Below are 11,820 nucleotides of genomic sequence, written 5' to 3' on the forward strand. Positions count from 1 at the left end.
ACCAGAGTAATGAATGCTGGTGTTCCACAGGGGTCGGCACTTTCGCCGTACCTTTTTAATATTTATACACAAGACATCCCTAAAGACCCTTCTGTTCATCTTGCACTCTTTGCCGATGATACCGCCATACTTACTAAAGCCTGCACAGTTATCGCTGTAAGAAACCAACTCCAAAACTATCTCATAAATCTGGAAAAATGGCTCACCCTTTGGAGGATTAAAATTAACACTGATAAAACTAAGGCAATAATTTTCCGTAAAGGAAACATGAAATACTATCCTCCACCCCTGAAATATTTGACGAAGAAATAGACTGGATTAATGAAACCAAATACCTTCGAGTCACTCTTGACCAAACACTTACCTTCAGAACCCACTTCCGGCCCGTAGAACAAAAATTTAAAATCACCACAGCTACTATGCGACCTCTTCTTGGCAGAAAAAGCAACTTATCTACTACAAACAAATTAATTCTATATCGCTCCATACTTCGCCCAGCCCTCCTTTATGCAGCACCGATCTGGGGACATGCAGCTAAAATCAATATTAAACAATTACAATTCTACGAAATAAAATTCTACAAGAAATTATCTATGCTCCTTGGTATATTCCAAACATCTATATTCATAGAGACCTTCGAATCGAATTTATTCAAGAGTATATCAAACGACTTGCAGTCAACTACTTTTATTCAGTACAAACCCACAGTAATAGCCTTATTAGCACTCTCAGACATTCCCCGCATCCCAGAGAAAAACATCGGTACCCAGTAACATCCGGCCGATTCTATTCGCACCAGCGGTACGATTAGCCGCTTGAGCTATTCGCATTAACATTAACCACGCATGCGCATTGAGTTGTCGGATCCGTCATTTGAACCCAATTGAAAAGAACGGATTCTACTTACGCGAACTGCCTAAGTGTTGTGATGAATCTTTTTTTCAAAAGGCAGGTTACTACCTTGACGTAGTTTATCATCTTTTAAGCGTTGGCGACTTTCAAAAAGTTTAGAAAAGAAAATGGGTACTTTTCCGTTTTGCCGGCGCAAGCGATAAAGTCGCCAATAAGGGTACAACTGATGCCAAACGGAATATTCTCGCTGGTAACCTTTTACGCATCATTTTCAAAACAAGTCGCAGCTTTTTCTTATCAGACTGGTTGTTTCTTACAATACTGGCATATAGAATACATAGAATTTTTATCAGATAGTTCAGTTTATGTCTAAGGCCATTTTCGGTAATTAAGTCAATTGGGATGCAATCACAGCGCTTATCCGAAGCCGAAAATATAGAAAAGGTAAAGTCAAGGGTTAAATTCATCCATTCTAATGAGAATGCATTAGCGAAGTAAAGCACTGCAGTTTTACATAATTTCTGAGTAAGCTATTCGTACGAATTGAAATATTTCTTGCATTTAAACTTGTGTTCCAAATTAAGATTTAACTTGAAATGAATGTAGATAATTACTGAGAGCATTAGATTTTTGTAGAGTAGTTTACGTGAGATGAGATCGCTTGGGGTCACATGATATGAACCGGCGAATCACGATGTTGAACCATGAAAGCATAGTAAATTCTTAAATTAATGTCTTTTTACAAATTTATTTTCTTTATTTATTGGCTTTTTATAAAATTTTAAGCGAATATTAATAATATTAAAATGTTTACGCCTTCTTTTTTTAAAAGAATTCTTAGAACTAATATTTTTTTAATATTTTTTATGTGTATACTGTATGTTGTCGCCAATAAAGTCTGCTTGGCGAGATTTGCGGCAGCGAAACGGAAAAGTACCGGAAAATGGGTTCCTTTTCTTTTATATATTAAAAGAAGGAACGCATTTCCTTTTATTAAAGTATATATAAAAAGGGGCAGATTTTTATGTTCACAATGTTTATTGTTTTCTTAAACGGTTGCAATAGTTTAAATGACTGATTTGGGGGGGACAAAATCCTGTTTGCATTTTTTGTATTTCTTAGAATACATTTAGCTTTAATGATGTGTTTTGCACAATCAAGACTAATTCATATTCTCTGAGAAAAGATAATAAAAATTAGACAGAGGATTTCTGTACAGAAAATTTAGACATGAAATAAGTTAAAAGCGATTAAATCAGCTATTAAATGAATAATTAATCATATGATACTGGTTATTATCAATTTTGTATGTCTGTTTATTTTTTTATGGAAATACTTCGCATTTTAGGACGCAATCAATATTTCAAAGAAGTTTGAAATATTAGTAAAACCACATTAATAAATTAAAGTGAAATAAATGATGGGATGCAATTTAAAAGACAGTGTTCCTGCCGAAGATAGCTCGGACTTATTTAATGAAACTTAACTTCAGAAAGTGGACTGTAATATTAACAATAATAAATTTATTTTAACAAAAACAACATTATTGAATACTAGCACACGCATGTGCTTATGCAGCTTATCTAAAATCGAGCAAACATATGCTCTTACATCAAGTCATAAATCATACATACTAATAAGGTAAAAACGAAATAACTTTAGGGTTACACTAAAGCCAAACTCTGCTTGGCGTAAAACGATGCTGCCAAGCAATACTCTTTCAGACACCGAACAGACAGAAATAATTTAATGTAAGAGATCAATATTTAAAAATTTGCACACACAAATGATTTATCAGATTTTATAAGGTTTTATTTCATAAATAACTTCGATTTTGAAATATGGCATTTGAACCTATAAACATGTATGGATACTGAAAAAGTGATGAATATATAAGAATATTATAATGTTCAATAATTTTTCTTATTGAATAATAAATTCTGACAGTCCTATAAAACTAGGGTCTAAGTTTGCATAAAAATTCCTCAATTAAATAAAAGAATTTAAGTAATTTCTGTAGCCTTTTTGTCAATACATTAAAGATTTTTTAACTAATTACACGTCCTCGCTTGCAATTAGAATCATCATTAAATCCCTATTTCATCTAATCATTTCCTGAATATTATCATGTATATAGATTGACCTCGTCTTTGTAACTGATAATTATTACTTGCAAATTATTCTCTTGCTGGTGAACTATTAACAACCTTCGCTCTCGCTACCGCCTGCCTTACGAAATCGGCGTAAAATGCTGGTACTTGAGCTGTTTGTACGCATGCGCGAACGTAGGTGGTGTGAATAGCCTCTTAGCTATTCGCACCGTCGGCCTGTTTACCCTAACGGAACTTTGGTCCCAAGAAATGTACGCTAACGTTAAGTTGTTACTCCCAAGGATCCCACCCGTTTACACTTGTAAGTCTCAAAGCCTAAGAATTACTACCCCCAACCAATCAAGTCGCTTTGATTTGCGCATGGGCAATATTTCCTATTTTGGGGTACAATGTCGAAAGTTTGCGGTAGAATGTCTGAAGTTGAAAAAGCTGAAGAAAAAAGCGCGTTATGCATTTGAGAAGTAATTTAATATGTATGTATTTGCTGTACAAAAGCGTTTGCGTTCCAAGGCGGGAATGAGTTCGGTCAATATTTCAAGAGCAAGATACATATTCCGCTCATGCAGCATTGTTTCCGTCACTGAGGCAGAAGTACCTAGAATTATTTTTCAATATACTCGAATGATGGTAAGTTATTTTTATTTTTTAGCAAAACCTGAAAGTAAAAATTGAAGGAAAGACTGTCAAATATTTCTTTTTATTATAATATATATATATTTAATATCATTAAATTAGTAATTTTCCTCGTAGTAATTTATACTAAGGAAATAGGATTAATGATTACATTGCGATTTAACTACCAACAAAATGAATAAGCTTCAGTGTTTATTTTTTATATAATTATGGACTAGCATTAGTTATAACTAATTAGTTTATTAAGCACATTATTAGTGAAGTTTGTTTATAATTCGATTACCTTAATGAAACATAATATCAGATTGAGTATAATGTAAAATTACTAGATGTGCCAGACGTCGGATAGTCAACATTTTAATGCACTATCATGTATTAGGATTTGTTCCTCTGTTAGAAAATACCCAGCATTCTGTATCCGTAGATTTTTGTAATTATTACTGTCATGAATTTTATTAGTATTGCTTCACTTTGTCATGAAAATACTTTTGTAGGATCAGAAATATAAAATAATTAGGCTTTTAAATAATATATTTTAGAGAATTTGGGAGATCCATAAAAAGACTTGCTTTTAAAAGATTTTCTGTATTCCTGTTCCACCTGTGTTTTGTATTTGACAAATAAGCAATGAAATTAAATCATGTCAATATTTTAAAAAATCATTTTTGGCGAATATTGTAGAATATTAATATGATGAAAAACACTTACCCTCCAAAAGAATGCAAGAATAATTGTATCATAAAAGATTATTTAGTGAAATTCTACTACCTGAAAAAATAAGCGATTAGTAGAGTATAAGAGTGAAATTGAAATGGAGAGTAATTTTCCTTTTAATCAGAATTATCATATTTTATTTTTTCAAATTTGTAAGATAAATAACTGAATATTTTTCACTGATCATAGTTGCAGCAACACAGCATATATTTCGGCAATATAGCATATAGTGATGCCTCTCATGTTGAGCACCTTCAATTGTCAAAAGTATTCCTGAGAATATAAACAAACATTGGTAGTGACAATCACACATAACCATATTCTCTGAAGGTTGCTATAATATCCCGTCGGTGGCTAAATAAATAAAAACACTGAACATTAATTGTTCAATACCTGATGAATGGGTTTTGAACATAGGCATTTTGTGCATATCTGTCCAAGATATGAATGTAATTTAGTTTACCTTAAAAAATCTTCCTGATGACATTATTTAGGTTAGTAGGGTTACCTTTAGGCAGGTAACCCTAGTGTACGGTGCATAATCAAATAATCATGTTGAAGGTGCACAGAAGGCTGAAATCATTTCTAATTATGGAGTTTATGTTATTTTTGTTAATAACATGCGAGTAATCGCTAAAAGTGTTAATTGTTAGAAATAGTAAGATTATACTTCAAGCAATTTTTCAAGACAACAAAATTATTTTCTCTTACTTTGGCTAATCATTTTAACATAATATAAACTATTTTGTATTTGTTTTTATATTAATTAGATTATTAAATATATAGTTTTGATGTCCAATTTACTAATAAGTATAATATTATTGAATTTACAGGTAGGGAGAACAATATGATCATCTACATTTACTGCAAGCTAAACTAAGAAGCAAGAAACACGTTTTAGGAAATCAATTTCAGCGTCTGAGAGACTTGACGTCTGTTTAAGGTAATTATAAATATATACATTTGTTTTGAAAGCAGTGTCGACGCTAGACAATTTACCTCCTGGTGTAAACTCCACAAATCCGAAATTCTGCCACCCGATTCCTTCCTAAATTCTAATAATTTTGCTATCTGGTGTGGTCACACTGGTTGCATATGCTCTGGCGCCAGCTCTAAAAGTCTTTATTACATCTAATTCCAATTTTGTGTAATATGTATGATTGAAAATTAATGTTCTTCTTAGAACATTTTATACTTCCGTCTAATTGAACATTTTTAAATTCATATTTTTTTTTTAATTCGTAATGCATTTAAAAAAATTATGAATAGGAACGTAATTTTATCAAAATAAGTTACATAAATAAAGCATTTATTTTCTGTGGTTTAATAATAAGAAAAAAGAAAATTTCAATCTCTTTAAAACTGACCCCCCCCCCAAAAAAAAAAAAAATTCTTAAAACTTGCATACTGCTACAGATTGCCCTTTGTTCATTTTTATACGACATGTTTCTAAAACTGCAAAAATTTAATTACTGATTCAGAATGCTTTTGTAGATTTCTAGCATTTGGAACTAATTATACAGACCTGGCATACAGTTTCCGAGTTTCTAAATCTTCAGTTTCACATATTATTCGAGAGACCTGTGATGTCATATGGCAAGTCGAACGGGCTGTAATAGCAGGTTTTGAATATAAATGGAATTTTCCCAACTGTGTTGGTGCAATCGATGGTATGTATTATGTCTTGCATTCCATATTTATCTGTCAGTGAGTACTTTTGAAATACAAAAATTGCATTATATTAAAATTAGGCAAATGAAGATTCTTTTCAAAGATAAATATAAAATATTGCAGAATCATCTAACTTGATATATGAGCTGTCTTAAAATATCAAAAGACTGGAATTGTTTCATAATAAATAAATGAAAGTGTGAAATGAAAAACAAATTTTAATATAAAAAGGAATTTTTTTGCAAGTTAATTTAAGAACTTTTTTAAGAACTGAATTTATTATTGAAAAAAGTATTTATATTAATTTTTATCATTAAAGTGTATATTATTTATCTTTAGGCAATTGATAATTGTTGCTTTTCTTTTCTTGTAGGTAAGCATATCAGAATACAAGCTCCACCATCAGCTGGATCAACATATTATAATTATAAGAGCTATAACAGCATAGTCCTAATGGCAGTGGCAGATGCTAGTTACACTTTCCTTTATGTTGATTCAGGCAACTATGGACGCATCAGTGATGGTGGAATTTTCAGTAACTGTTCACTAGGTAAAGCTTTGGTTAGTGAAACTTTGTTTTCATTGCCAAATCCAACACCATTATTAACAACCCACCGGGCGGCTCGCATTCAAATCTATTTACGTCTCGAAAACTGCAGTAAAAATTAACCATGTTTACAATTTTTTTTTCATTTAGAGTGAACCAAAATTGTCCTGAAAACGGCTTTTGTTAGATTTTCTTCCCTTCTTCTTGTAGGGCGACCAACAAGGAAACCATCACTTAAGTGATGGTTTCCTACTGTCCTTTAATTACTGCCTAGAGGCGATTAAGCAGATGGACTGCTGTGTCCATGCTTTGGTTAGACAAAAAAGATATTTTTTTCTGGAAATCCAAAACAGAAAAGGGAGTTTTGTATTTCCTTGTTACTAATTTTGTGCATATTTCTGATCTTAATTGCTTATCAGAGCCGTGCCAACATATTTTTTCACCTCAGGCAGAAAGGTAAACGCGCGTCCATATAAATATAAAAATAGCTACACTTATATTAAGCAAAAGTAATTGTATTAAATCAAAATATCGTAATTCTTATAACATAATTATACCATAATTCTTAAAGTATTTTTTAATCGTAGTTTTATAAATTCAGAGAAATAATGTAGCCAATTATTTATAATTTTCAAATGAAAACGTTAAAAAATTCGTTTTTGATAAATAAGAAAGAACACTGAAATGCATATTGCATTAATTTCCAGGTTTTCTTGCAATTTTTTGGTTTGTTTTATTGATTTAAGTTTGACAAAGCCTATTTCCCCCAATAATTAAAGTAATTTTCCAATTCGTATAGCCAACTTGGCGCCTCTTCTAGTGATTGACATGAGGCAAGTGCCTCACTTGCCTGACCCTTTTCCCGGCTTTGTTGCTTATTAAGTATAAATGTTATTGATTTTTATTGCGTTTCGGTATTTTAATGTACGTTTATATAATGTTAATTTGTTTTTATATGCATATTTCAGTAATATAATCTTACGACTAATGAGACAGTGTAGTTTAACTAATTTTCTACTTTTGTTTCATGCTATCAGCTTTAACGCTAAGAAAAAATTTATAAGAGGCTTAAAATATCTAATTCCTATTGAAAGCTACATGTAATTGATAATTAAATTACTATTAAAATAACAAACACATGCTCAGTGTCAGTCATTTTGACATAATGTTTGTAATTCATTTTACCACAAATTTATTTCGTTTATCTTGTTTCATATTTATAAAAGGGGAGTTTACCTTTATCGCATTTATTGATTGATATAGTTATGAAATATTGAATATTTTGAAACAAATTTCAGTCATAATAACCTTATTAAAAATTTTCTACATATAGACAAGATGTCACAGATACCTCTCAGTTTCCCAACTAAATTACATGGTACTGAAATTCGGTGCATTTTCATATGATTATTTTTGACAGAAAGAGTTACGTTATGTAAATCACAAAAGAACATTGTTTTAATTCTTAATTAAGTATAGCACTTGTATTAAATTGCTAAAATTCATTGTTAGGAAAATCTCGCTCTAAAAAGACACTTTTACCTTTCAAAGTGGAATTTTTGTGGTTTTCCCTGTGCATAATGTGGGCGCGAGTAAGTTTTTCTTAGAATGTCCTCCACGGAGGCATTCCTCCCTTTAGGCAGATAGCTCTCGCGTGCTTTGAAGGAAAAATAAAGAAAACCAAAACAAAAGCTTCAAAATTGGTGTTTAACATTTTTTGGGGGTTCAAATACGCAAATTACTTAGAGATCTCAATTCACATTATCAAATGTTGTTATTTAAATAAATAAAAGCAAGCTGAGGATTTCCATTTAAATTGTTTGTTTTAAAATAAAAAATAAGAACAGTAAGTTTTGAATAAATCTTGTCAACATCAAGCAGGGACAGGAACATGCCAATGTAAAATTTAATATTAGGCCAAAAAGAAACGCTTTGACGTAGATTTTGGATAAAACTTAATCAAATTCGCATGTAGTCAGAGACAGGCCTTTCTTCAGTAGAGAGAAAAAAATGTTTCTGAAGTATTTGTGTACTTATTACATAAATGTTTTAATGCTTCCACAGCACTGCAAATCGATAAAATTTATTTGATGAAAAGTAGGAAGTTTGCTTTTAAAATTCCGATTTTTCAACCGTTTTCAGTGCCATATGTGGCATTGAAAAACACGTCTGGCCAGAAGGCAGATTAATGGCTGAAAAATTCTTAGAATTTAAAGAGGCATCGAACAAGAAAATTTAGGGATGGCGAAATTCTAAGAATTTGGATCTGACAACAAAAATTTATTGGACGGCAAAAGTTTTAGAATGTAGAGAGCTCCTTTTGTGAGGAGATTTTTTCCGCTTTGTTTTCAACATTTGGTTGAAATGCAAATTAAATAAATATTTACAAATTCAGAATATTGGATAGCTATTGATGCTTTCGAGATTCAGTTTCTGAAATCCATTTCATGTGTCATTTCCTTAAAAAGGTGATACTGAAACCAACTTTCGAGGAGTAAAATGATTACTAGAAAAGAGTTTCCGATTTCTTTCATTTCTAAATTTATCCCGTAGTTCTTAGAACATTTTTCTATCCGTAAGTGATGATTTGCTTTCCGAGAAAATTTTCTGAAAGGAATAAATTACTTAAGTCTTCACACTATGGGAAAATCTTGCCATCGCCGGTACTTAATTCCCTTCATTTACTGAGATAACCTGCTTTGTTATAAGTATGGTACTTGTTTTCTGATTTTTACTGAATTTGCATGCTCAAAGCTATCTAAATAAAGAAACGCTATTGTGAATATCAGGGTATGAGTACATATATGAAAGGGTTATATATTTTTCAGAATTTCCCTATGAGCTGTTTATTCTTAGGGCCGAAAGAGGAAAAAGCTTGCATACATCGTCATTCCCGGAAAGTAGATAGTACCGAAAGCATTACTAGACAGTCCGGTTTACCAAACAATAGAGTTTATCTGATTCCTAGTTGTAAAAGCTGACAGTTATAAATTGCTATGTTCATGGCGACCTTCAGAAGGCATCAAATTACTTCAAAAGTTCCGCTGCGATAAATTTTCAGACTGCAATTTTGTTCCTTTAAATTTTCGAAAATACCTATTTTTTAAGTATTTTTCTGTACTTATATTAATATTGATACAAATAATATAGAAAGCACCAAACGTAGCTATGATGTGTTTCAATTTGTCCTTAGTATTTTCTCACATGTAGTATTAAAACTTTGTCTACACGTTTCTAATGTTTCACCATAGTAAGCCTTCTCTTTCCGAATGTATTCAGTTCCTTTTCGCTTTCGTTTTCTGCTTCTTCTTTTATTTTTTAAATTTTATTTAAAGCTAGAGTAGCTACTAGGTAGCATTCATTATAGTACATTCATTATATTCATACAGCTACTAGCTAGCATTCATTATAGTAAAAAACTAATATAGCTTGCCAATATCAACACACTTTTATCTTCAATAAAATCCACTAATTCGATTGATGCTGTAAAAATTACAATTTAATACTTTAGCCAATTATTCTGATTATAGTGATTTAAATTCGATTTTAGGCAACATATGCATTCTTTCAGAAAACGTGATATATTGAGCACCGCTGTTACAAGTAAATACTGTACATTCAACCATTTCATAAATATGAAAATGTAGCATAACTTCTTTTCGAGTGCTTGCACTGAGAGTCTCCTTCAAGTAAACCTTAATGGAACTTTATTTCATGAAAATTTAGAAGTATTATAATAGCTTCAGAATTATTTCCATTGCAAACATTTATGAAATATGCAGAAAAATATATAAGGAAAACATCAATGAGGAACTATTATCGAATATACATTTCATGACAGTAGTAAAATATTTTTTCAGTACCGACGGTATTAAAAAGCTCAATATTGTGATAAGCTAAATAAAATAAAACGGTATTAAAAGTTTAATATTGTGATAAGTAAAAGTATACTAATCTATAACACTCATTTGCCATTAGAACTATAATGTAATTCTAACCGTTAAAGTAACATTGTATTTGTATTAACTAGAATTATAATTTCAATTAAATTTATCAGTACTCGTTGTTTCCTGCACCTTGAGGGAGACGCATTATTTTTTTTTTTTTTTTCTATTATATAAAATACTGTCCTCGGAAAAAAATGTCTCTAGACATGATTCTGTCTCCAAAATTAACGGATGAGATGAACAGAAATAATCTTGGAATAGCCTTTGGGCAAGTGCTGCGAGTATGCGAAATGTAAGACTGTAATTAAACTTCGACCATCCTGGAGACTATACTTTCTTAATATTGCCATTCGACAAATTATAAGCCCTTCCATTTATCTTTAAAGTTTAAGTTATCTGTTATTGACTGAGAAAAGCTTTTAATTCATTGTAGTTACTTTGTAGTTAAAACTACAACTAATGCAGTTATAATCGTAATTGTGCCGCCCAGATGGTATAGTGGAAGCCTGACTGCGATATCGAAGGGCCTGGGTTCGAATCCCGGAGAAGGCATGGTCATAACTGTTCGTCCTTTCATAGGAGGCGATGGTGGCCCACATATTAGGTGCTTCCATAATAAAGAGACCACCCCATCTGGCCTTGTATATACTAATGGACTGTGTTACACTGTAACTGTTCACAATCTGCCATTGGGGAAAAATAAAAAAAAATAATAATTGTAATACAATGATTGTTCGAATTACAATATAACTTCAAAAGCAATTAGATTTTTCGCTCAGCAGAGTAATAAGTCGTCTTTTGAATACTACTAGTTCAAATCGGATGCCAATTTTGGCAAACAATCTAAATGTTTAGATAGCTCTGTGGATTTCCTTATGTGTAACATGAATACAAATCATTTTATTTTAGAAAGTTCTCTATGAGTACATCATTCTTCTTAAACGTTTCGTTGCATTCAATTAAATAAAGATCTTTTCCTGCTTTTATTAACGGGTGATGTGAACATGAGCCAGTTTCCCTTAGAAAGTCCTCCACAGAAGCATCTTTGCAGTCTTTACCGTAATCCAAATAATATAACAATCACAGATGCATAAGAAAATTGTACTTTTATTTGTTCTTACGTGAAACAATGATGGAAAATAGTTCATGCAAGTACTTTCACTTGTAACTGAATAATGCATTTTTAACTATTTATGGAAAATGTGTGTTATGTTGAATAAAAGACCAATTCGTAAATTTTTTTCCCGTGGCAGGTAGTAGCCGTTTATAGACATTGATCACTACTAAGGCCGGTCATGTTATTAAGGAGGGAACTAATACGTGGGCCCCCGTTGCCACCTATGAA

General features: G+C 31.5%; 1 long non-coding RNA gene across 1 annotated transcript; it reads left to right on the forward strand.

Annotated features, from left to right (window-relative positions):
• The first annotated feature begins 3,245 nt into the window (after positions 1-3,245).
• LOC118190556 (uncharacterized) lies at positions 3,246-5,974 on the forward strand. Its single transcript, XR_015043837.1, has 3 exons — positions 3,246-3,590; positions 5,144-5,253; positions 5,805-5,974. It is a non-coding gene; the product is annotated as an uncharacterized LOC118190556 (long non-coding RNA).
• Positions 5,975-11,820: the final 5,846 nt, after the last annotated feature.

This window comes from Stegodyphus dumicola, chromosome 11 (assembly GCF_044657685.1).
Source record: "Stegodyphus dumicola isolate Sdum_Otavi_A_Nest chromosome 11, ASM4465768v1".
NCBI classification, from domain to species: Eukaryota; Metazoa; Arthropoda; class Arachnida; order Araneae; family Eresidae; genus Stegodyphus; species Stegodyphus dumicola.